Raw genomic sequence first — 26,728 nt, 5'->3', positions numbered from 1 at the left:
TCTCTCTCTCTCTCTCTCTCTCTCTCTCTCTCCCCCTCCCCCCCCACTCCCTCCTCCTACTGCCACCCCCACCCCCCTCACTCACCCCCCCATCTGTCCCCTTGGACAGAGAAGAGGCCAAGTGAGGACACAGCAAGAAAACAGACATCTACAAGCCAGGAAAAGAGCCCTCACCAGAAACCAACTCTAACAATTATAAATGTTAATTAGATCAAGTAAATTGATAGTATCAGTCAAGTCTCTATACTTACTTTTTTCTATACTTGTTCTATCAATTAATTATTGAGAAAGACATGTTGAAATCTCTTCTGTAATTGGTATTTTTGTAGTTCTCTTTAAGTTCCATCAGTTTTTATTTCATGTTTTTCAAGATCTTTTATTGTATAAACCTTTAGGAATGTTATGTCTTCTTGTTGTATTGACCCCTTTAACACTATGTAATTATCCTTTTCAACCTGATTTTATCCATTGCTTTCAGATCTTCTTTTCTGGTGTTGATGTAGTCATTCTAGCTTTCTTTTGATTTGTGTTTGCATGTTATTTCTTTTTCTGTCTTCTAAATTTTAATCTGTGTGCCTTCATACTTAATAATTTTTGTTGGTAGGTTGTATATAATTATTATTCAATCTCTACCTTTTAGATTTTTCAGACCACTTATATTCTAAGTTATTATTCCTATGTTTGGGTTTATTTTATTTTTTTTAAAATATTTTATTAATTTATTTGAGAGACAGAGAAAGAGAACACAGACAGGGGAGGAGCAGAGGGAGAGGGAGTAGCAGATTCCCGGCTGAGCAGGGAGCCTGAGGATGTGGGGCCCAATCCCAGGACCCTGGGATCATGACCTGAGCCCTAGGCAGGCACTTAACTGACTGAGTTACCCACGCACCCCTTCTATGTTTGGTTTAAATCGACTGTCCTTTTTTTTTTTTTTTTAAATCAACCGTCTTGATACTCGTTTTCTACTTCTTATCTGTTCCTTGATACTTTTCCCCCTCTTTCCTCCTTTTTTTAGATAAAGTGAATATATTTTATGATTCAATTTTGTGTTCACTGTTTTTCCCATCTGTACCTTTTTGTTTTATTTGTTTAGTGGTTACTCCAAAGTCTGCATTATTTTTACCTTACCAGTTCACTATCAAATATTATGTTGCTTCATGTAAAATGTAAGAACCATGTAAATAAACTTCTATTTCCCCATTCCTTCTTGTTCTCTTGCTTTTATAATGTTATCTCTCCATATGTTATAAACCTTACAATAATGCACTATTATTTTTGCCTTAAATGGTTATCTTTTAAAATGATTAAAATAGGAAAATACTCTATATTTACCCCTATATTTACCATTTTCATAATTCTTCATCTTTTATGTAGATGCAAATTTCCATTTATATCATTTTACTTCTAACTCAAGAACTTCCTTTTGTGTTTCTTATGTGCTGGCAAAGAATTTTCAATTTTATTTGAAAGAGTATTCAGTTTAATTATTGAAAACTATTTTTATTGAGCTTAGATTTCTGAATTGATGGTTTTATTGTTTGTGTTGTTGTTTTTTTATTTCAGTGCTTTGAATTGTTCACCATTGTGTTCTGCTTCTCAGTTTCCGATGAGAAGTTGGCTGTAATTCTCATCTTTGTTCTTTTGTAATTAAGGATGTCTCCCTCCAGCCCCCACCCCCCTGCCCCCAGCAGCTTTTACTAAGGCAAGACTTTTTGAAGTTTCTGCTGGATGTCCCTCAGTATTCTTTGATGTCTCTCCATTCTGAATGGTGAAAATCTTTCTCCCAAATTCTGTGAGCTCTCAGAATTGTTTATTCTACTGTTTTCAAGTGATTCTTTCCCTGGCCTCAAGTGATTTCTACTCACATAGGGCAAATCAGTAGCCACCTAACTCCTGAAATAAACCTCCATGCAGATTTTTAGAGGTTTCTCTATCTGTGCAGTGTCAGTATCCTTGGTATTCTTTCCTACAAATTCAACTGCCTTGGCCTTCCCAAACTCCAATCTATTTCCTTAACACAGTGAAACAGCTGCAGTCTATTTGGCCTCTTCCTTCCAAGCTACTTCTTGGAGACTGCCTCCAAGTAACAAACTGGGGCAATCATAGGACTCATCTTTCTTGTTCTCCTTCTCTTAGAAGTCATAGTTTAGTGTTATTGTTGTTCAATGTCTGAAAACAGTGTTTTCATATATTTATTCTGGTTTTCTTATTTAAAGTGTAAGTCTGGTTTGTGTTACTTCATCTTTACTGAAGTGGACGCCTAGAATTTCTTTTGAACAAAATGTACAATGCCAAAATATAAGCTTGCATTCCAGTGATATGTTGATGTTGTATATACCTCCATCTGTTTCTGGATTATTCTGTTACAAGTATCTACCTTCAAATTTATTTATTTGTCACCAGTGCCTACCAACTTAATTATTTTATCTACTTTTAATGAATCTATATTTCAGTTATTAGTTTTAAAATTATGCAATTAGCATGCTTCTAACATCATTTAATTTCTAATGTTTCTTAGGATATGTCTTGTTTTTTTTTAAATATTGGTAAGATTAGCTGGAGCCCCAAATCATGTCTTGTGGAAGTCCATAATCCCTTGCAGAGGTAGAGTAAAAGCAGTGTTTCATATTGTCACTGTTGTTTTCTATGAGCTCCTGCTTTTATTGAAAAAAATCAATTTAGAGATCCTCCTGTCATCTTTTTTTTTTTTTTAAAGATTTTATTTATTTATTTGAGAGAGAGAGAGAGAGAATGAGAGACAGAGAGCACGAGAGTGAAGAGGGTCAGAGGGAGAAGCAGACCCCCCGCCGAGCAGGGAGCCCGATGCGGGACTCGATCCCGGGACTCCAGGATCATGACCCGAGCCGAAGGCAGTCGCCCAACCAACTGAGCCACCCAGGCGCCCCCCTCCTGTCATCTTATGCTTCCTAGTTTACACTCTGCTGTGTTGACCCAGATGTGAGACTCAATTTCATTTACAAAATCCAGTCACAAAAGGCATAGGAGATTGCATTTTATTGGTAAAATATGAGCCATCCCTGTTTTTAAAAGTCTTTCTGTTACCTCAACATCAAAATTTTATTTTACCACAGTTTTCAACCCCGTACTCCATCTTTGCCTAATTAAGTCTTGCTAATGTCTCCTTTTCTCTAACTTTCTTTTCTCAGTTCTCATCTCTCTATGCACCCACCTTTAAAATTCTGATATGTTGCAAAAATGTTAAGCTGTCTTTTTAGCTGTATTGGAATGTACTGTACTGGACCCTTTGGTTACTTTTATCCAAAGTGAGTCATGAATTATTTATTTCTAAATTCTGGTGCCCACTGTTAAGATAATGAATTTTTCATCTCATTGCATTTGTAAAATGATGCTTTATATTTCTATTTTAATTTTTTTAAATTGAAGATGTACGTTATTCCTAGGAGATTTGATGGATGTAGTGGCACTCCAGATGCTCCTGCCTTAATCATAGTCTTGTATAAGTTTCATAAGAAAATGTGAAGAGCCATATGAAAAATATCTGCAATATATAGCTAATTGCAACATAAAGTTTCCAATTCAAAACATCTAGTATGAAATGCATATATTCATTTATGCCCATGGATTTTAATTGAGGATTATCTACATTTTTACTTGTTTGATTATTAATAGAATTGTTTAGTTTCTAAGTTGTTATTCAGTAATCTTTTTAAGGGAAATTACAATGAGTTGTATGCATAAATAGGTTAAATTGTCTATATATTATTCATTGAAACTGCTTCAAACTTGGACTCTTTTTTCATAAGAGAGATGTTTGCTATCATCTTATTGCTTATTGGTTTTTCAAAATTATATAAATGTCATTTTTTATTTGATCAATATTATTTTTTAATATCAACTGCTGGGCAGAATAAATTACAATTTGGAAAAGAACAATACTGCTTTTTTTATTCAGTAATATTACTATTTTGTGGATTTTTACTTCCCGAAGAATTACTTGTATGTCATCATTTGTAAATTACTGTACTAGGTACCATCAGGCTAGTCAGAAGAAATAGTGGTTTGGTACCTATTTCCAAGAATATTAGTATCTAGTTGATGTCGTAAAATAGTCACCTGTAAAATTACTTAGAAATAATGTTTACAAATGAGTTCAAACTTAATACTCTAAATAGATTTCAGAAATGAAGCATTGAAGGAAATGAACAAAATGCCAAGACATTCTACTGAATGGGAGAAGATATTTGCAAATGCCAAATTCAATAAGGGGTTAATATCCAAAATATATAAACAATTTCTATAACTTAACACTAAAAAACCAAACAACCCAATTAAAAAATGGTCAGAGGACCTGAAAAGACATTTTTCCAAAGAAGGAAATAGAGATGACCAACAGACAAATGAAAAGATACTCAACATTGTTTATCATCAAGTAATGCAAATCAAAACCACAATGAGATATGGCTAAAATAAAAAAAGTTTAAAAAACACAAGAAATAATGTGTTGACTAGGATGTGGAGAAGAAGGACTCATGCACTGTTGGTGGGAATGTAAATTGGCACAGCTACTGTGGAAAACAGTATGGTGATTTCTTAAAAAATTAAAAATAGAGGGGCGCCTGGCTGGCTCAGTTGTTGGGTGTTTGCCTTTGGCTTGGGTCGTGATCTCCGGGTCCTGGGATCAAGCCCTGCATTGGGCTCCCTGCTCAGTGGGGGCCTGCTTCTCCCTCCCACTCCCCCTGCTTGTGTTCCCTCTCTCGCTGTGTTTCTCTCTCTGTAAAAAAAAAAAAAAAAAAAAAAAAAAAAAAAAAATTAAAAACAAATACCATGTGGTCCAATAGTTCCACTACTGGATATTTACCCAAAGAAAACAAAACCACTAATTTAAAAGATACACCTGTATGCTTATTGCAGCATTATTTATAACAGCTAAGATGTGGAAGCAACCCAAGCTTCCCATCAATAGATGAACAGATAAAGAAGATGAACACACACACACACACACACACACACACACACACACACACAGGCACACAAGTATTATGCAGCCATAAAAAAACATGAGATTTGGGGCACCTGGGTGGCTCAGTTGGTTAAGCGGCTGCTTTCGGCTCAGGTCATGATCCTGGAGTCCCAGGATCGAGTCCCGCATCAGACTCCCTGCTCGGCAGGGAGTCTGCTTCTCCCTCTGACCCTCTTCCGTCTCGTGCTCTCTCTCTCTCATTCTCTCTCTCTCAAATAAATAAATAAAATCTTAAAAAAAAAACAAAACATGAGATTTTTGCCATTTGCAACAACATGGATGGACCTAGAGGGTATTATGCTAAGTAAAATAAGTGAGACTGAGAAAGACAAATACCATATGATTTTATTCATGTGGAATGTGTAAAACAAAACAAATGAATAAACAAAACAGACCAGACCTATAAATACAGAGAACAAACTGATGTTTGCTGAGGGAGGGGTATAGGGGGATGAACAAAATAGGTGAAGGGGAGGGGGAGATAGAGGCTTCCAGTTATGGCATGAATGACTAACAGAAATGAAAGGCGCGGCATAGGAATATAGTTAATGTTACCGTAATAGCATTGTGTGGTGACAGGTGGTAGCTACACTTGGGGTGAGCCTAGCATACATACTCTTCGGAGAAGCTGAATCACTATGTTGTGCTCCTGAAACTTACGTAATGTTGTGTGTCAACTATACTCAAAAAATTTAACAAAAAAAGGCAGGTTGATCCAAGTATCACTTTTGCTATCAAAATACCATAGAACATTTATTATTGATTTCCTACTATTCCACAATATTGACAAACGAAAATGTGTTTTAGTGATCATGCTTTCTATATTGTCTCCCTTTGTTTTCTCTTGGAGCTTTGTCAATGTTACATTCCAGGAGCAGGTACCTCTAAAATATTGAGGCACTTCCCCCACCCCCATGCTTCTTGTCAGTATTCTGATAGCAATCTTAGTTATAGGCAGTTATTATATATTTTTTTAAGATTAAAAAAAAGTTTTTTAAATTTATTATTTGACAGAGACAGTGAGAGAGGGAACACAAGCAGGGGGGAATGGGAGAGGGAGAAGCAGGCTCCTTGCTGAGCAGGAAGCCCGATGCGGGGCTCGATCCCAGGACCCTGGGATCATGAGCTGAAGGCAGATGCTTAATGACTGAGCCACCCAGGCGCCCCCAGTTATTATATTTTAAAAATAGTGTGTATTCAGACATCAGTTATCAATCTATTTGTTTGCTCTACTGCTACATGTATCAAAGGGAGTACTACCTACCCACAGACTCTATTTTTTCTTCCTGGGGAGAAAGGAAATTATTACTTTGACATCAGATCATATTAGCTCATCTTCTATTTACAGACACTTCAATCCTACCTGATAATTCTACTTTACTAACCAAGAGTTAGGACCCATCAGGCCTTTACAAAATGACTGGAACAAACAACTCATTTCTTTTAGTTGCCCTAGGAGAACCACCTCACTCAATATATATCTTAGCAGAATTCATTCAGATTAATTTGAAAGGCTTCCCAGGAAACTACTTATTGAACAAAAATGATTAAAATTGATCTGTGTACTGTTGTCTAATAAAAGTGGCTTATTTTTATATTACCTTTGTTTTAAATCATGGGTATGCATAGTTTGGGGACAACCCCTATGATACACATTTCTCTTTTTGCTACATTTCTACTAATTTTTCACTTGATGAAAGGAGAAAATTATGAAACGGATGTTTTTTATGCTTAATGAGAATGAAATTCAAACTTAAGTCATTTTTATAAATGTTAAACACCTGAAGAATAGTAACGTCTTTTTGAAATTTGAAAAAAAAATTACAAAATTTGAAAAAAGAAAAAATCAAGAAAGGAATGAATTTGAAATCCTAATATTTGACGATGGTATTACAACGTCTAAATTATTCCTTAGGTTTTTTTTTTAACATATATTTTAAAATGTACATATTAGCTAAGAATTGTGAAAAAGCTCCCTCACTATGGTTACTTTTAAAATTAATTTTTAAATGAATATAATTTTCGTATAGTAAAGTGCATATACTTTCTTTTTTTTTAAAAAGATTTTATTTATTTATTTGAGAGAGAGAGAGAGAGAGAAACAGCATGAGAGGGGAGAGGGTCAGAGGGAGAAGCAGGCTCCCTGCTGAGCCATGAGCCAGATGCGAGACTCGATCCCAGGACTCCGGGACCATGACCCGAGCCGAAGGCAGTCGCTTAACCAACTGAGCCACCCAGGCGCCTGTGCATATACTTTCAGTGTTGAGTGTGACATGAAGTTGTTTTCAACCTGAAGATTGCTTTTTATTTTATTTTCTATATTATTAGAGAAAATGAACAAAATTTCACATTCCAAGTAAGAGTTAGATTTTTGTTCTTTTTTGAGGGGTTCCTATTTACATATCATCTTCTGATTAGTAAATATTACATAAGGGACTGTTCATGTATGCCAGTGAAACATTCTTTTGTCAAAAGAAGCAATATGATTTTTCATCTTTAATTGCAGTACTTCTAGAACAATTATCCTAGGAGTTCCTTTTCATATTCTTGAAATTATGTTTGCTTCCTAAATTTAATTGAAAATAGTGTTCATACATATATTAGGATTTTTTTTCTAGTAAGGTAATATAATATGGCAAGTGTTTCTGCTTTTATGTTGGGTATTCTTTCTTTGTCTCAGTTTTAAAACATTATACCTGAAGAAAATCTAGATGAGCTACTTAGCTGATGAATAGCTGATTTTGCTTTTGATTAGTTTTGAGAAGTTTTAAATTCAAGTTGAAATTTTTCAAACTGTTTTTTCTTTCTTGAAGAGAAAACACTTGATTTGTTTATAAGACCAAATTGGCAAAAAGTGATATGTGGCACCAAGCTAAAATAAATGCTTTTTGATTATTCTTTAATTGATGGTCCAGTGGATTATTATTCCCTTATCTTGCTCACGTCCTTGTACATGTTTCTTTTTAGAACTTTCCAGTATGTTTCTGTCACTCACTGATTTCCTCCTGAAACCAGAATATCATTTAAAAAATAACTAAACTCAGATGCCTGTAGAAGCCGTGTAGGTAAAATAGATGAATGAAGTATAAAGGTGATCTCTGGTAACTAACACAGAGCCTTCGTGCTGGTGAGTAAGTGGGGAGTTGTGGGGAATCTGTAGAAAACTGGAGAACAGATGCTCTATTTAGGGGAAGTAGTCATTAACCAGCTTTCACCAGGGTTTACTATGTGGGTATGATGGCCCACAGTTGTCAAATCTTCCAGTTATATAGAGAAGCTAAAAATCTCTCTCTTTCTCCTTCTGTGTGTGTGCATGTGTGAGATTTCCTGATTTTTAAAATTTGGCAAGTCATTTTTAAAAAAACACTCTGGATGAAAGCTGTTTGGCACGTCAACTACCTGTGAACAAATTGCTTTTGAATCTCTCATTTAAAGTTTTGTCTTTAAAAATAAAACTTTCCATCTAGTAATGGTTTAGGCTTAGTTTTTTTTTATGCAAAGTGATTTTTAAAAACATTTTTGATTACCAACTCTTCAAACCAGGCCCAAGGTTCACAGGTTGGATGGCAGGCCGATTAGACACCATCTCCCTCTCTTCCTTCTACATCTCCAAGTCCATTTCCTTTTTTTGTGCATCTACCTGATGTGTTGTGCTATCCTTATGCCTCAAAACTAGTTAATTAACATGTCTAGATAATTCTGTCTTCCTAATATCTTTCATATCTGTTTGCTCTGATATCCATTTCCAGAGTTGACATCCATCTCTACATCTATCTCAGCTACTTTTGTTGAGTCCACCAACCTATTTCATCTGTTTAATGCCACTGTTTCCTAACTGGTTTCTTTGCCTGTAGTCTTTCCAGATCCATTCTTCACACTTGAGACAGAGAAATGGCCTAACTATAAAGTAAATCACAGTCCTCCTTCAGATCGTTAAAGTGTTCTCCATTGACCTCTGAATAAATTTAATCACCTTAACATGACCTGCAGGGTCCTTTATTTTCTGTTTTTTGGCTATATGTCTAACTTCATCTCTTGCCATTCCTCTTCAATATTCCATGTTTCAACTGATTGAATTCCTTCAACATTTTTTTCTTTTGTTAATAGGTCTTTATAAATGTGGTTCTCTAGCCCAGGCCTCTTTTCTTTACCCATTCTGCAGCAAGTTGATGTGCAAAGGAGAGGATAGATAGAACATTAGAAAAGTTCAGAACTAATTGCTTTGAGCATATGATTGTCCCAGTTGCAAAGGCCAGAAGCCTGTACATCTTTTTAAGAAAGCAGACATTTCAAGAAAGCAGACATTTTAAGAAAGCAGACATTTTAAGAAAGCAGTCCTTACATGATAAGTCTCTTTGTATTCTGGGTTTTTTAAGGCAAAGGCTTAGTGATTTGAATTATCTAGACTAGGAAGATCTCTGACATTACAAAGGTATATCATAATTTCTCTGAGTTAGCAAGGTATCTCTCTTCTCTTTGTTATCTCTGTTTCTGTCTCTCTCGTACATACTCACACAACCCACCAACAAAATGCCAAACAAAGATGTATAAATGAGGGTTTTATTAGAATCAATAATCATGGCTTACACCAACATTTGGAGAGAGAGCTCAATTTAAAGATTTTACATTTTTAAACATAAGGATAACATTTTCAAAGGAAATAATTTCCTTACAAGTCATTGGAACAAGATCATCCAGAGTTTTCAACATTAAGATCAAGATTGGCCCTTGGCAAGTTGTTGAAATGAGTGAATTTACATTGTTTTTCTCTTACCTGCTTGTTTTTAGTATCCCTTTCAAAAAATTCCATGTGCATATGTCCCATAGAATGCAGTGGAATTATTATGTGTCCTCTACTTTGTCCTGGTATTAATATAGCCAGAGTTTGAATATACTATTTTGGTAGTCACATCACACCAATTGTGAACTTAGAGGCAACTAACCCTGTTAAATGATGAGATTGATATTTAACAAACTCATTTGTTTTATTAAAAATGCTTTAACAGTAGTACCATTGGGATCAATATAGAGTCTCCATGAGGAAAACAAATAATTTACATGCATAAATCCTGGTTATACCTGATAAATTCACATGTTTATAGCCATAACTCATATTCTATCATTTTAGTATAATTTTGGCTTAATTCACATCAAAAATAACCTCCCTAAAGGCAGAGATCAATGATGATCACCTAATGAAGTATTCTGAAATTTTTGTCTACATCTCTTGTGCAAATGTACTTTGTTTAAGCTTTCCAGTAACAAAGATACGCAATAGGTTGGTTTAAATTTAAAAACAAAACCTAAAACGGGATGACAAAAGTGGAGTGACAGGAAGAATAACTGCTTAGTCCTAGATGGATGAATTGAAAACAGATGAAAGATAAGTTCTGTCTTATGGGATTTTGCTGTGCGCCAGAACTAATCACATTAACTTTAACCCACCTGAGGCTTTATGCTGCCTATTTATCTCCTCTATGGGATATTCTTTATTTATGACTTTGCTACTCCTATGTTGACAGATCATTGCCAAGTTGTGCTTAAATATAACAATATAATTATGTTTCTTATTATTGTAGTCATCATAATGGTATGATTCTGTAACATTATTTTGCTTTTCCCTCTTTTCAAAGTTAGTTTGGGGGACAGAGTAGAAAACGAATATGTACCTCATTCTCTTTGTATTGAGGTATAATTGGTACAACATTATATTCATTTCAGATGTACAAGGTAATGACTTGACATTTATATATATTGCAAAATGATCACCACAGTAAATCCAGTTAACATCCGTCACCATACATAGTTACAAAGTTCTTCATTCTTGTTATAAGAACTTTCATGATCCAGTCTCCTAGCTACTTCCAAGTACGCAATACAGTATTATTCATTGTAGTCACCATGCTGTATGTTACATCCCTATGACTTATTTCGTAGGTGGAAGTTTGTACCTTTTAACCCCCTTCACCCATTTTGCCTACTCCTTACCTTAGGCAACCACTGATCTATTCTCTGTATTTGTAAGCTTGTTTTTTTTTTTTTTTTTTTTTTAAGATTCCACATATAAGTGAGATCATATGGCATTGATCTTTTTCTGTCTGACTTAATTCAGTTGGCATAATGCCCTGAAGGTCAATACATGTTGTTGCAAATGGCAAGATTTCATTCTTTTTTATGGCTAAAAAATATTCCATTTTTTCCATTCCATCCATATATATACACATATATATATACACACACACCACATTTTCTTTACCCATTCATCATCTGTGTATGGACATTTCGGTTGTTTCCTGGTCTTGGATATTATAAATAATGCCACAGTGAGCATGGGGGTGCTTATATCTTTTCAAATTAGTGCTTTCATTTTCTTTGAATAAAATGCCAATTGTATTATAGTTCCACTTTTAATGTTTTGAGCAACTTCCGTACTGCTTTCCATAGTGGCTGCACCAACTTTCCTTCTCACCAGCGGTGGTGCACAAGAGTTCCCTTTTCTCCAAGGCTCACCAACACTTATTTATTGTCTTTTAGATAATAGCCACTTTAACAGGATTGGGGTGATAATCTCTGTGTTTTGATTTGCATTTCTTGATGATTAGTGATGTTGAGCATCTTGTCATGTGCTTGTTGGCCATGGCCATGTGCACATATTCTTTGGAAAAGTGTCTATTCAGACATTCTGTTAAGAGAAAATGACAAAACAAAAAGACTTTGTTTCTATGAATATGATTGGTCTCTTTATTCCTTTTTTTCTCATATGCATGTCTTTCTATTTTTTCCTCTCTTTTGAATTAACAAAAGCTCTTTGAAATATGATCTGCTTCTTTATGATTGTGCACAATGTTACATAATTAATATCATGTTAAAAATTTAGTGGCATATGATTTAACTACAGTAAAATATGTTTGTCACCATCTCCTTATTTAATCACAAATAGATGACGTTCAGTAATACAATTCTTTTCTATCTGTGGTGCACACATAGACAGTGATAAATGATAATATTTCTATGGCACATTGGGGAAAATGGAAGAAGGAAGTTGCTTTAAACTGGAAGTAAATAGATGGGGGGTGAGAAGGGGTGTTCACGCTGTCTGGCCCTATAAGACTGAAGGGATTATGGGAGCATACTGTAGTCACAGAAAACGTAGGAAGCTCTGTGAATTGAATTAACTTAATAGTTGTATACATGTAATATGTTCAGATGAAAGTGAAAAATTCAGTCAATCTTCTAGAGAGTTTTTATGACTAATCACAACTGGGCTTTTTTTTTTCACATGTAATTTCTAACACATAGGAGGTAATCAGTAAATTTTGAGAAACTCAAAGTTATATAGACAAGCCATTTAAATGTTTGGATACATTTTTATCTTTTTTTCCAGTTGTCTGGTGTCTTTTAACATAGCTACCGTTTGCCATTTCTGTAATTAAAAATAAACAAAACCTTGACTAATAATAGCAGCTACCATTTCGTGGGCACCTACTGCATATCAAACCCTTATGAGCTTATTTAATCTTCATAACATCCCTGAAAAACAATTCTGATTGTTATCCTTATTTTATATAGGACTCTGAGTTTCATAAATTATAAGTAGTCAAGTAAGTAGTATGGAATTAGGATTTTTTTTTTTTTTTTTACAGAGAGAGACACAGCGAGAGAGGGAACACAAGCAGGTGGAGTGGGAGAGGGAGAAGCAGGCTTCCCGTGGAGCAGGGACCCTGATGCGGAACTCGATCCCAGGACCCTGGGATCATGACCTGAGCTGAAGGCAGACACTTAAGGACTGAGCCACCCAGGTGCCCCATGGAATTAGGATTTAAACAGGCTGATTCCAAAGCCTGAAATAAATGTGTTTGCCATGTCTACAAGGAGGATTATTGACCTGTAGCATTTGTTGGATAAATGATTTTGGTTCCCCAGTTATAAGCTTTCAGGAAGTTCCTTCTCATCATCTACCACTTTTGGCTTGTACTTCTCTATGTTTACCTCTAGTTCTTGTTTCATCATCTTTCCCAGTGGTGACATTTTCTAGAGTGTAGAGCATACAGGCTGTGCATTAGCATTCCTATGGACACTGAATCATGGCCTTGACCTCATTAGCATTTGGAGGCTAGAACACTTGCTTTCATATTGTAGCTTTGCTACTTAGTAGCCCTGTGACTTTGGACAAGCTGTATAACCTTTCTTTGGTAGTTTTCTCTTTATTGTATAATGAGAATAATAATACTGTCTGCATTATGTAGGATTGATTTGAGTATTAAATGATTTAATAAGTGTATAGTACTTGAAATATTGCCTGGCCTGTAATAATTAATCAATAATCATTATCTATTATTATTGTTATTTGTGAAAACTGGATGATGATCACTTTTTATAACTTTTCTATAGGAAACAATAGAGAAGAAGTAAGTCTTAGTAGGTTGAATTTCTATTTTTTTTTTTAGGATTTTATTTATTTATTTGACAGAGATCACAAGTAGGCAGGCAGGCAGAGGTAGAGGGAGAAGCAGGCTCCCTGCTGAGCATGGAGCCTGATGCATGCGGGGCTCCATCCCAGGGTGCTGGGATCATGACCTGAGGCGAAGGCAGACACTCAACCGACTGAGCCACCCAGGCGCCCCATTAGTAGGCTGAATTTTTAAATAGCTAGTGTATATTAGTTGTATTTTATAACATTGACTTATTTTTTTTTAAGATTTTATTTATTTATTTGTCAGAGAAAAAGCACAAGCAGGAGGAGTGATAGGCAGAGGGAGAAGCAGGCTTCCCGCAGAGCAGGGAGCCCAATGCGGGGCTCAATTCCAGGACCCTGAGATCATGACCTGAGCCAAAGGCAGCCACTTAACCGACTGAGCCACCCAGGCGCTCCATAACATTGACATTTTTATTAGTGGCTTATCACTGGAATAATTGAGAACCATAGTACAATTACTAACATTTCCTGTTCAGAAGTTTGAATGTGTTGTGATCTATTACATGATAGAAGGTGGATTGAAAGGAAGAAGTTGTCATGATGCTTAAGGATACTTATACTTAATAATAATTTTGTTCTACTTTCTGATGTAACAAAATATCTGGATTTCTAGGAAAGAGGTAGAAAATTGGAGCACATGTGAGTGATACAAAAATGTCTTTTATTTTTATTTTTTAAATGTAAGTAAGCTTTTAATTGTCAAAATTTGATGTGTAGACTTGTCAAAGTTATTTCAATTGCCAAGGAAATTCAATGATAGGAAGAGTTTTATTTATTGGTGGGTTCTAAGGAATCTGTCCTGCTGGTGGAAGGAGTTTGCATGGATAATATAAAACAATAGCCAATAAAAACATCCATTAGATTTTTAAAAAAATTATATTTAAATATAGGTGTTTTTGATGCTCTGGAATTTCAGGGTGTATTTGCAAAAATTCTACCTGACCTTAGTTCTTTTCTTGCTTTCTATTTCATATTGAAAATGAGATCCATCACTTCTTAAAACGATGAACTCACTGGGGATTGTCAAGTTATGTTCCCCAGGCCACATCTGGCCCTCCAGCTGTTTTCATAAAGTTTTATTGGAACACACAGCCATGCTCTTACATACTGTCAATGGCTGTTTCACGTTGCAGCAGGAAAGCTGAGTAGTTGCAACAGAGAAGGCCAGCAAAGCCAAAAATATTTACTATCTGAACATTTGCAAAAAAGAGTTTGCCAATCTGTAAAGTAGATGGATCTAAATACACACATGAGAGCTTATTTCAACTTGCTGTTTCATACTTTCTCTGTGTGGAAGATTACCTGTCCTCACATTACCATGAACTAAAAGCATCAATCATATTGACTAAAAATAGCTATTGTTTCATGTGTTAGTCTTTTCCTTTCATTTATATTTTAAACTCCTTTAGCATAGTTAGCATTGTAAGAATATCTTTATAGAAGATATAAAATATTACAAACATAGGAAATAGGAAATGTGGCTATTAAAATATTTAATGGGACAATTGATTCATCTCTTGTATGATCACTATTTTGTGAAACTCTTAACTGATTTGTTGAAGCAATTTGCTGAGGTTAAGCACATTGACTTAGATAATTCTTGTGACTTGGAAAGAAATAAATTTATGAAAAGAATGAAATTATGGGTATTAAAAAGCAATGAAACAAACAAACAAGCTATCATGAACGTCATCTAGTCAGTTCCCAATAGCACCATTAAAAATACACCTATTGAGGGGCGCCTGGGTGGCTCAGTTGGTTAAGCGACTGCCCTCGGCTCAGGTCATGATCTCGGGGTCCTGGGATCGAGCCCCGCTTCGGGCTCTCTGCTCGGCAGGAAGCCTGCTTCTCCCTCTCCCACTCCCCCTGCTTGTGTTCCCTCTCTCGCTGTCAAATAAATAAATAAATAATCTTAAAAAAAAAATACACCTATTGATGTTTGTGCTTATTTGGCCTTATGTTTGTATGCAGGGTTTTTTTTTTCTAAGAATTGTTCACCAATTTTCATTACATTTTCTTTCACTTTTGCTCATTTAGTTCTAGCGGTTTTAGTCATGATTTCTGTGACTCTCTGCATAGTTTTTGGATTCTTTTAGTTCTGTCTTAGTTTGGAGACCAGACGTGAGATCAGCACTCAAATGGAGCTCTCATCAGTGTAGCAGTGATAGTGGGTTACCCTCTATCCCATGCAATCTTGTGAAAAGGCATTGTGCATCATCATTATCATCGGCAAATAAAATCCTTATGAAGGCCACTTCCCTAAAGTCTCCTTTCTCTTTTTAAACGTAAATTTGAATAAAAACTGGTAGTGGAATTTACTAGAAGCAGAATCCAGTGAAGAGTCCTCTGTAAGGATTTCAGAACTTCCTCTAGTTCATTTGCAGGTAGGTATAGTTTATCTGCTCTGGGGAGATGGTGCTGATTATTTAAAAATCAGAGATGAAGAAGAAGAAGCCCCAAAGCAAGATGATTTATTTGCTTTTTGGTAAACTTGATTCTGTTTTGTAACCTTTGAAACATGGATTTTATGAGTGATAATATTAAAATTTATACTCCCTCTAGAATGTGTTATTAATCATTATTGCTCTGCTGGGCCTCAGGATTACCTGTCTGCATTGTAATGCAGCTTTCCTTAATATTTACAATTGAAATACCAATGGTTCTTAAAACATCTCATATATTTCTATGAATGAAATGGGATTCACAAGAAATAAGGGCTTGCCTCCAGCAATAAACTACAAAATATTAAATTCCTCTTACAAATTTGTAGAACCTTTTAAACCAATGCTAATTTTATACTTCTGAAATGAAATACCTGATTCTATTGGTTGTCCTTTAGTGGTACAAAAAGTAAATGAAATTATTATCTAAGGATAGTTATAATAGAAATAAAAACACTAAACAATATGTACTTGCTATTCTAGGGCCTCTGCTAAGCAGCAAGTTATCTGGAGATACAGGGATGACCTCAAACCAAACTTGCCCATGAGACTTTCAGTTCTGCCAAGTTCTTAGCACTATTGAGAGGTCAGTCTTACTAATATTTCCTGTAGGAAAGGACAGTTGGGTATAGAGCTTGCCTAAATTTGGGCGTAGTAGGCAAAAATACCTTTTTTGGAGGAGCTTTCCCACTTCAGTCAAATTCAATCATTTATTGAGTTCTATTATGATTCAAAGAGTACAAGATAGCATTGTTCTTAGGAGCTCATAGAATAGTGAGGGAGACAAATGTATACACTAAGATTTGTCAGACTATACTGAGGGAAAATTGGCTTGAACACGTTTCACACTTTAATATATTCTGGGGGAGGGAATGTTCTCAGAATTTCTCCCTTCTTTTTTTTCCCAGTACTCTTTTCCTTCTTCATTGAACCCACTTAGTTTCATCCTTTCTACACTTAATTGGTCCTGCACCAAGCTATATCCTCTATTGACTGTTGCAAGAAATTCATCACATTATACATGCCATGACAATTATAAGTTTATAAATTAATTGAAGATTTGGTGGGTTATGTGGGAAGAGATCATGTCTTGGAGACTTCCATCATCTACATGCCCTGTTTCCTGCTGTCTCATCATTTCTGAGAGCTCCCAAAAGCTCCAACTCCTGATACATTGTTTTATTCTCTATCTAGCAGAGCCCATCTATCAAGGATAGTCTGGTTTCCCCTTTTCCCACAAGATTGCTGGTGATTTTTTTTATATTGTTGAATAAATAATACAGAAATTGCCGATGGGATGGAGAGAGGGAGAAGCAACACAAAGGACTTAGAGTTTTTGGAAGCATCCAGATTTAAAATGTCAAATTGGAGCATAGTGATTACAGTATATGTCACTTTAAAATTTCATATTAGATCTTGGAACAAATCCCTTTTAATCTCATTCCAACTGTGTGGTTGACAGTAAAGCATCATACTAAAGTATCCCTAGTATTTTCTGGGTTGGAAATTACTACTTTAGAAAAAGAGGGGACATTTTGGAACTAAAATTATGATCTGGACATTTAATAATAAGATGTACTACATTCAAGAAATGCAAGCTAAAAAAAGTGAAAGCTACATATAGAATCAATTGAAAGCAAAAACAGAGTTATTAGGAAATCATGTGATTGTTGTGGTTAGATATTAAAAAACATTTTTCTCCACTTTAAGCACCATATGGTTGGCAACAATTTAAAAAAGCAAACACATGCACATATTTATATACATGTGCTGCAGAAAAATATATTTTAATTTTGTACAGTATGTTTGTGTATAAAAAACTAGAACAAATTAGTACTATTGAAAAAAATATTTGACAGGATCTGCTATTAATTTTCTTATATCGCATATTACACAGTGTTTCTTAGTAAAAATAAGTGTTATAAAACCATTTAAATAAAACTAAGAATTGTCTAGTTTGTAAGAAAAATTGAGACATTTTTCACCAGTTGGTTTAGTTCATAAAATGTTTCAAAATATAAGTAATGAAAGAAATTTTTTGACCTAAACTTAGGCTTGGGATATACCTACCTCTTTTTGTTTGTTTAATATTGTTTGGGATGCTATGTATGTACACAATGCTTTGATGCTGCTTGAATTTATTTCACATAAAAGGTCCAAAAGTGGGACAAATTAATGCTGCAGCTGAATGACATTATCCCAGACTCTGTTTCTTTCTGTCCTTCTGCTCTGCCATCCTCAAGATGGTAGCTTTGTTCTCAGACTAACTTCCTTCATGCCCACAAGATGACTACATCAGTTGTAGGCATCATATCCATATATAACAGCAGGAAAAAAAGCATTTTGTTAGGAGGGTGGAAACTTTGCTAGGAGCCCCAGAACACCTTTCCTTCCATCTTTGGCTAGATATGGATAACATATATAGCCGTAAATCAATCCCTGGCAAAGCGGTTGGGACCACTGTGATTTACTGAGCCTAAATCAAAATTGTCCTGAATCTGGGCATAAGCATCTTCAGAATTTCTTAGGAAGAAGATACCTAAGGTGAATCAGAGGCTTTGCCTAGCAAAAAAGAGGAAAAATGGATAAAAAGCCAACAGTCTATTGGAGAAACATAGTATCCAGCTCTGGGCCAGTGGTTCTAAACCCTGAATGCACATTAGAATTACCTAGGAAGCTTTTAAAAAATATTTTGAATTAGTTGGTCTGGGTTGTGCATAGATACTAGAATTAAAAAAAAAAAATGCCCCTGGTGATTTTAATGTATAGCTAAGTTTGGGAACCAGTGCTGTAGGCAAACTGAAGATAGTGTAAGGAGACAAAAATTTTCATGAGTCTGTACACATTTATCTGCTCAAGCAGCTTTTCAGCTTTATTGAACATGATCTGAAAATTAAACATTGTCCAGCTGGGTAAAATTATCATCCCGAAATCTTAGATCACAGTTAACTTGCCAAACCTTATGGTGCTCCCTGCCATATTCACTGGCCATATTCCAAGAATGTATAGTATTTGGATATTTAAAGTACCCAGACAGCTTTCATAGCCAAGCTAAGTTGCGGTTTTATTTAAAGGTAGGGATGTCAGTCCCATTTCTGTGATGAGAGAACTGAGTTGCAAAGAGGCTATTAGTAGAAGAGGTAGAAGTAAAGTTCTTATAATAGTATCCTGACAGCCAGGGTTCCCTCCTACTTAGTGTGGCTACTTATGTTCTTGTATTTGAAAAAGGTATCATTTGATCACAGTAAAGCTTCATAATTATAATAGGTATACCATTTATTGACGACTTACTGTGTATGAGCCAGGAACTGTGCTAGGTGCTTTATCCCTTCTTGGAACATTTGTTTAATCATAGCAACAATCACATGCAGTAAATATTATTAACACTACTTCAAGGATAAGGAAATTGGAAATGGGAGTGTGTTACTTCTCCAGTGTCTCTTAATTAGTTCCCTTCTCTGGAATCTAGAATTTGAATCCATTATGACATGGGTTGCATTGGCATATAAAATGCCAAAATGCATGTTCTTTTCATTTTGCTGTTCACAGAGATTTGATTTTGTATAGCTTCCCAGTTCAGTAAATACCTATTGGTTGACTAGTAGGTAATAGACGCTGGGTAGCCCTGGATTGGATTGCATTTTCCCTGCACATTATAATTTACATTTTTTTTAGAAGTAAGTTTTTTCCAGTTGCTTTGCAACTATGCTAAGTACTGAGCATAGGATCAAAGAACAGTTGAATGGATAAATGAAATGGAATCTTTAGACTGCCTAGTTTAGAGTTGCTCAAGTTATAAGGACTAGTGAAACTACTTTGCTGATCATTTCCTTTCCCTTAGGAACTTAAAATATTAAACTTAAAGACTTTTAAGATATAGCTTAAATTGTACTCTCTAATATTTTCAAACAAATACTGAGTTATTGGAGAGTGTGCCTTCAGTTGTTCAATCATACTCCATATTGCCGTTTTTATTTTTATTTATTTTTAAAGATTTTATTTATTTATTTGACAGGGAGAGACACAGCGAGAGAGGGAACACAAGCAGGGAGAGTGGGAGAGGGAGAAGCAGGCTCCCCTCTGAGCAGGGAGCCCGATGTGGGGCTCGATCCCAGGACCCCGGGATCATGACCTGAGCCGAAGGCAGACGCTTAATGACTGAGCCACCTGGCGCCCCTCCATATTGCCATTTTTAATAAAAACTGTACTCTTTTAATAAAAAGACATAATTGGTCTGTATGGCTGACATTTATTTAGATGCTTACTTTACAATTTTTTTTCTAATTGAAAGATAAGAGGAAAATAAACTTGGCAATGGCTATTAGGGACTGGCTGGTTTAGTTTTTAGAGAGATAACATTTTCCAGATTACTGAATTATGATACTGAAAATGAAGGGCAAGCTCCTTCATTTATAGTGTTAGAGTAGTGATAGTGTTAGAGTAGCCCTAATGCAGAATCTCATTAAAGCAACTGTCAGGATTCCTCTATTTTACCATCGCCTCCCCTATTCTGTAAGAAGCAACTGTCGTTTTGAGTGAGTGTACTGCCAAAGAGGCATTTACAAATAAATGAAAAATGTCACAACTGATTTCACTCCTTTCAGAATACTGTGTGTCAGCTTTGTCATAAACTGTCTTTGTTATTCTCTGTTTTAGATATCCCAGCTGGACATTGGAAATAACTTTTGATGGTTTAGGGCCTCTCTCATTTGACCCCAGGTAAGCCCTCTATTGGTGACCTTTTCCAAATCTCTGTGAAACTGTTTGAACAGTTAGAGAATATAAAAACCTTTCCCCCTCTTTCTCTCTTTAACTGCTGTTTTTGTCAAAAAGTATTCAGATGTCAATATCATTTACTTACACTTTTGAACATTGCAGAGAATTATTCCATGCATTACAAAGCACTGTAAAATTATGCAATTATATTTTACATTCTTTTCTCCAATACAATGGTTTGTTGTTAGCATGCTTAATCTAATAATAATGCTAATAACCAGATTACGTGTAAAGAAGATATATGGCTATGTATTTCCCATATTTTGAAATAGATGTCTATATTTTTATCACTTATTTTTATATTATCTTGGATACATAAGTCCTCCATATACTTTTTATATAACATCATTGATCCACATTCATTATTGCCATCCCCATGAGCTAGTCCACTGCACTACTGCCATCAATTCTGAGCCACATACTGTGCTAAGCAATTATATGAATTATCTTATATAAATGTATCACAGTGGTACTTGAATCCTAAGTTAATATGGATTTGGAAAAAGAAAGCAACCAATTAGAAATTGCTAGCAGCATTTCTTATTATGGATATTAAATTAAAGGAAACTAATATAATTCATATATTATAAATTCATATAATTATACTTTAAGAGATTTTAATCAGTATAATTAGTTATAGATTGTGTCATCATTTGAGATTATTTAGCTTTCTACTTGAAAGATCATGGAATGGACCAGTTAGCAATATTCTGTTTCTCTTGGAAAATAGAAGTTGAAGTAATCATTCATTCATTCAACAAATATTTGTTGAACACCTATTATGTGCCATTTACTTTGCAGACATGATGGTGAAAATATGTATCTAATTCTCAAGACCTTACAATGTAGTGGATATCAAAAAAATAGGCAAGTACAATGTAGTGTGATAAATGAAAATAGTAGGGAAAAGCATGAGGTACAGTAGGAGAAATTAAGTGAGCATCTAAGCCCGACTAGGGATGGATGTGCAGGGAGTGATGTGGCAGAAGAAGGTGGAGGAGTATTAAATTTTAGTTGCAGAGTAGTTTGTGATGTCTGAAGTATAGTGTTTAAGATAGGGTGATATGTCTAAAGAATTAAGGAAGAGGCAGATCATGAATGTCCTCATGAGCCATACTTTGGAACTTAGATATAGTTGCGAATAGTGGCAGTTAGACTAGAAAGACTTCATCTGATATTAGACATTCTCTTCAAATCAGGCTGGTCAAATTCTCACAGCACTAGTTTACTATATATAAGAAAGGAGGGCAGGCCGTTCTTCCTCCTTCATACCTATATAAATAAAATATATTTCCTAGATTATAAGGTCTTTATGAGCAAGAACCTGGGTTAATTCACCTTGTTTTCTCAGTATCTATTATGGTACTTTGCACATAGCAGGCTCTCAATATTTATGGTGTAGGATAACAGAATTGAATGTAAAACTCTGGAAAATGGATAGGTTGACCTACCAGAGGCTCACTGAAAAGACTACTTAATGATCATGTTCTCTTCTTTCTCTGATCAGTTGTCATAAATGGCAAAATTCTTTTCCACATCTCCTCCTTACTTTTAGATTTATAGTAAGAGGCATCATCAAAGTAAATCAATATGAAAAGCAGTTTTTAAAACAAACATGTCAATTTGTAAGTAAGAAATATGTCAATAAATTCTCTTTAAAAAAGGTTTGGAGGAAACTAAGAATACATGAAGAAAATGATTTTTAACAAAAGAAATACAATATATCCAATTTTTATTTATTAATTTTTTAACTCTAGAAAATACATTGTCAAAATAAATATATTATAAAAGCTTTCTTTTGTAATGAGAGAGATGAAATGGTAACTAATTATATGAATCATATATTGTAAGGTAATGTATTAAGAAGATAAATTTCACTTGTTATGGAAGCAAAAATAATTTAATGAGGAGCCTTTAAAAATTATGGTGATTGGGGCGCCTGGCTGGCCTGGTGGGAAGAGCATGTGACTCTTGATCTCAGGGTCAAGTGTTTGAGCCCCACATTCGGTATAGAGATTACTTAAATAAATAAATAATTTAAAAATTATGGCAATTAACAAATCACAAAATTACTAGTATACAGTTGACCTAGGGAGTCAAACCCCAAACGGTTGAAAGCATGTGTATAACTTTCAACTCTCTCAAAACTTAACTACTTACTAATAACCTACTGTTGAAGCCTTACCGATAATGTAAACAGTCTGTTACCATACATTTTGTATGTTATATGTATTATTTACTGTATTCTTAGAATAAAATAAACTATAGAAAAGAAGGGGTTATTAAAATCATAAGGAAGAGAAAATACATTTATAGTACAGCACATAAGTGGGCCTGCACAGTTTAAACCCATGTTGTTCAAGGGTCAACTGTATATTATTGTATAGTGTGGACATTTTGGATTCAGTTATAAAAATAGATTCTATATTTCTTACCACTGTAATATTCTCTATTCTAGAGACTTTTCTTTGACCAGCTTTTCTGGCATTATTCCTTTAAGTGTGCTGTCTTATCATTTTTCTGCTGGATTGTTCTTGGAACCAGTGGAGCATTTCTGAGATTTTTTTTCTGTGTGACCACATGTAATTCTGGAAGGACTGTGAATACTCACCTAAAGCTGCACAGAGTAGGATATCAGCTTTCATGTCTTTTTGGTGTCCTAAGGATAAGGAGATACAAACTGGTAGTTTCAATAAACCCAATAATTTTGGCAGGACATTTAAATTTTTTTTTTTCAAAATGAAAAAACTTTTAAAAATATAAAACCTAATTATATAGAATATTTAAGGAATAAAGAAAATATAAACAAGGATACCAAATTGCATTTAGAAACTGTCAACCTTAATATAACCTGTTGTCCATCGGATAAAGGCAGTATTTTACAAAATGAAGAAGAGGCACTTCTCAAAGAAATGCTGCTTAGTGTTATGGAATAGTGGACATTTTTCTGGCTTGCTCTCAGTCAAAATACAGATTAAAAATCGCCAAATTAAAGCAAATAAAATGAAGAGTGGAAATTGAGAGTAGAAAAGTAAATGAGTAGAAAAGAAACAGAAATGAGAGCTGTAAAACTGGGAATGTTGTGAAGGGGATCATGATATGCCGTCCCTAAATTTGCTTCTTTGGTATAAGAATTACTTTGAGCTGAAGGTATTTGAGTTCCTGAAATCCCGTATCTGCCTAAACAGCGCCTTCCAAAAGACCTCAAAAGTCATTAAATTCCTTTCTGCAAAGCAACTCTAAGGTCACCACACCCAAACAGACATTTATATTTTCCTAAAGGTCCTTTTATTTTTCCAAAAAGTGATTTGCTTTTCCATAGGTGCCCTTTCTCCCCATTCCTTTCCCTTAGTGAGTTAAGTATATATACCCCAAATTCTAACTTCCCCTTTGAGTTACTCATCTTTGAGTGCTCCCTCTCCCAGTGCACATGCTAGAGGATTTTTTTTTTGATTTTCTCTTCTTGATCTCTCTTTTGTCAGTCTAATTTACAGGGCCCTGGCCACCAACTTAAGACTGTAGAGGGCAAAAAGATTTCTTTCCCTGCAATTGAGGCCTCGGGCTTCATAGCTCACGGACACAAGTATTATGGATTACACTTTGGGAGTATTTAGTGTAGGAATTTGCTTCCCCACACCTCCTAGGTCAACACTTGATATAAGCTAACTTTTGTTATCTGATCTCAATGTAGCAGTCCTGCCCCTGGGCTAAAGCTGGTCCAAGTGAAATATACTAATAATGAGATTAAAGGTGAACCACAAGGGCATTCTAAATGTCCTCATAATAAATCTAAAATGTGCTTTTTTAGCAAAAACATCCTCTGTCTTTAACAGCTATAGGTTTCTAATATATAAAATAAAAATTTGGTTATGGTTCTCCTTAGGATGGGTTTACATCCCAACAAACCCGTCATTAAGTTGAAAATATCCTAAGTCCAAAATGCATTTAATGCACCTAACCTACTAAACATCATAGCTTAGCTTAGCCTGCTTTAAATGTTCTCAGAACACTTACATTAATCTATATTTGGGCAAAATAATCTAACTAAAGCCTATTCTGTGATAAAGTGTTGAATATCTCCTGTAATTCATGAAATACTGAAAGTGAAAAACAGAATGGCTGTATGGGTACAAAATGGCTGTAAGTGTGTGGATCATTTACCGTCGTGATTGCGGGTTTGACTGGAAGCTGCAGCCTGCTTCTCCTGCCCAGAATCACAAAGGAGTAGCATACAGCATATTGCTAGCCCGGAAAAAGATCAAAGATCAACATCTGAAGTATGGTTTCTACTGAATGTGTATCACTTGCTTTCACATATCGTCTTAAAGTTGAAATATCGTAAGTTGAGACTTTGTAAGTCAGGGACCATCTGTACTTTCTTTAATGTATAAAAGAGCCCAAAGATGTCAGCCCCCAATCCATAATACCTTATCATATACACATATATATATATATATATATATATATATATATATATATATATATATAATTTTTAACAAGAAATAGGAATTTCTGATAAGACAGAAATGATGATTTCCTTGGCTGTAAAATAGGAGCTCAAACAAATTAGAAAAATCACTAACTCCTTATATATTCAGATTGGGAATGAAATAAAAAGTTCACAAAATAGAATTTCTTCTACTAAGAGGTAAAAAAAAAAAAAGGGCAGGAGATGTAGCCAGGCCTGCCAGTGGGATGTGTAAAACCCCAAGCCGGACCAGTGGCCCAAGGGTGGCTTCTGGCTGGGCCAGGTGATGGTAAGAGTGCAAAGCGCAGGCTGCCGGGTTTCGGGGTCACTTTCTAAGCTCATTCTGTCTGTTGGTTTCCTTCTTTCACTTGCACCTTCTGACTCCGACAGCACCTGTTCTATACCATTGCCTTGGCAGGCAGCCTTAATGTACATTTTAACAAAGTCTCTGTGCCAAATTTTCTCCTTAAGTTACCAAAGGCAATTGTTAAAAAACCTTGCAGAACAAGTAGGACAAAACAAAACAGTTTTCTGTGAAAGCTATGATAGTCACACATCCTACTGGCAGACCTCTTGTGAATTTTACACACAATATTAGAAGCTGACTGTTGACAAGGAAGACTTTAATTGTTTTTAATTGTCTCGACAAAGGGGTGTAAATCTCCTCCATTCCATTACTGTTTATTGAACGTCTGTTTATGCTAACATGCCCAGTTTGGCTTCTCTTTTTCATTAATATAGCTATACAAATTTTCAGGAACTGAGACAAAAGCAGGTGGTTGGTTTTTTGTTTTTGTTTTTTTTTGCATTAAGACAAAGCCTTTTCCCAGCAATACAGCAGGGCTCATGACAACTTGTTGCCTGGTTACTAGGGATCTCACATGTGGGTTTTCTTAATAATAGGTATTTTGATTTTTTTCTACTTTTAGTAATTGTGGCCCATCTATGTACCATTTGCCATATGGAGATAGAAGGGGAGAATTAAAATAAAATTTCTCTCAAAACAGGAATAACGTAGTTTCTGTTGGGGACACATATTTGTTCTACTGGAAGTAGGGTTTTGCACATAGTAGAACCAAAGATTTTCTCACATTTCTTTCTCTTACCGTATCGTTCTTCTTTAATTCCACATTCTAATTGGATATTCCTTCCTAAAATATTAAAATTCAGGTAACATGAATTTCAGAGAAAACTTTCAGAGGCTTATTCCTCTTAATATCTGTTATACCATGCTCCACATTCCATTTGTTTTAAAATCCATTTAATTTTAACTGGAAATGAAGTAAATTAAAAATTATTAAGAGAATTTAGTGAAGAATTTTGTAATAGATTATTTTTGATTAATATATGTGAATAATCTTTTGTAAAATTTTTACATACTGGTCTAATTTCTTCTAAATTAGAAAATTGAAATATATGCCAACATTGATGGATACATGCGAAAGCACAGATTTGGGTCAGAAAGATGAAAGGCAATAATTAAGTAACATCAAGGTTAATAGTCTAGGGACTTGACAACTGTATTAGTACAATATGTTTATTTAGTAAATTTAAAGTGGGTTAAT

General features: G+C 35.0%; 1 protein-coding gene across 5 annotated transcripts in view; it reads left to right on the top strand.

Annotated features, from left to right (window-relative positions):
• The window catches only part of NAALADL2 (N-acetylated alpha-linked acidic dipeptidase like 2), a 1,329,911-nt gene that overhangs the window by 61,266 nt on the left and 1,241,917 nt on the right, over window positions 1-26,728 (top strand). For 4 of the 5 annotated variants that reach the window (XM_073897013.1, XM_073897016.1, XM_073897026.1 and 1 more), the window contains one exon: window positions 20,576-20,638. The gene's annotated coding sequence lies outside the window, so the exon portion shown is untranslated. Of the gene's footprint in view, window positions 1-16,402; window positions 16,506-20,575; window positions 20,639-26,728 lie in introns of all 5 variants that reach the window. The other variant, XM_073897023.1, reaches the window with a different exon arrangement.

This window comes from Callorhinus ursinus, unplaced genomic scaffold (assembly GCF_003265705.2).
Source record: "Callorhinus ursinus isolate GAN/ISIS: 27379988/994484 unplaced genomic scaffold, GSC_fseal_2.0 scaffold1, whole genome shotgun sequence".
Taxonomy (NCBI): Eukaryota; Metazoa; Chordata; class Mammalia; order Carnivora; family Otariidae; genus Callorhinus; species Callorhinus ursinus.
This window is presented reverse-complemented; position numbering and strand designations above follow the sequence as displayed.